Source organism: Pseudophryne corroboree, chromosome 1, assembly GCF_028390025.1.
Source record: "Pseudophryne corroboree isolate aPseCor3 chromosome 1, aPseCor3.hap2, whole genome shotgun sequence".
In the NCBI taxonomy this organism is placed as follows: domain Eukaryota; kingdom Metazoa; phylum Chordata; class Amphibia; order Anura; family Myobatrachidae; genus Pseudophryne; species Pseudophryne corroboree.
In genome coordinates this window covers 1,095,034,549-1,095,035,296 of record NC_086444.1, presented here as the reverse complement: position 1 = coordinate 1,095,035,296, position 748 = coordinate 1,095,034,549, and positions in this window count along the sequence as shown.

Genomic DNA, 748 nt, shown 5'->3' with positions numbered 1-748 from the left:
GACACAAACACCGGGCCCATTTAGGAGTGGCACTGCAGTGTCACGCAGGATGTCCCTTCCAAAAAACCCTCCCCAAACAGCACATGACGCAAAGAAAAAAAGAGGCGCAATGAGGTAGCTGACTGTGTGAGTAAGATAAGCGACCCTAGTGGCCGACACAAACACCGGGCCCATTTAGGAGTGGCACTGCAGTGTCACGCAGGATGTCCCTTCCAAAAAACCCTCCCCAAACAGCACACGACGCAAAGAAAAATAAAAGAAAAAAGAGGTGCAAGATGGAATTGTCCTTGGGCCCTCCCACCCACCCTTATGTTGTATAAACAAAACAGGACATGCACACTTTAACCAACCCATCATTTCAGTGACAGGGTCTGCCACACGACTGTGACTGATATGACGGGTTGGTTTGGACCCCCCCCAAAAAAGAAGCAATTAATCTCTCCTTGCACAAACTGGCTCTACAGAGACAAGATGTCCACCTCATCATCATCCTCCGATATATCACCGTGTACATCCCCCTCCTCACAGATTATCAATTCGTCCCCACTGGAATCCACCATCTCAGCTCCCTGTGTACTTTGTGGAGGCAATTGCTGCTGGTCAATGTCTCCGCGGAGGAATTGATTATAATTCATTTTAATGAACATCATCTTCTCCACATTTTCTGGATGTAACCTCGTACGCCGATTGCTGACAAGGTGAGCGGCGGCACTAAACACTCTTTCGGAGTACACACTTGTGGGAGGGC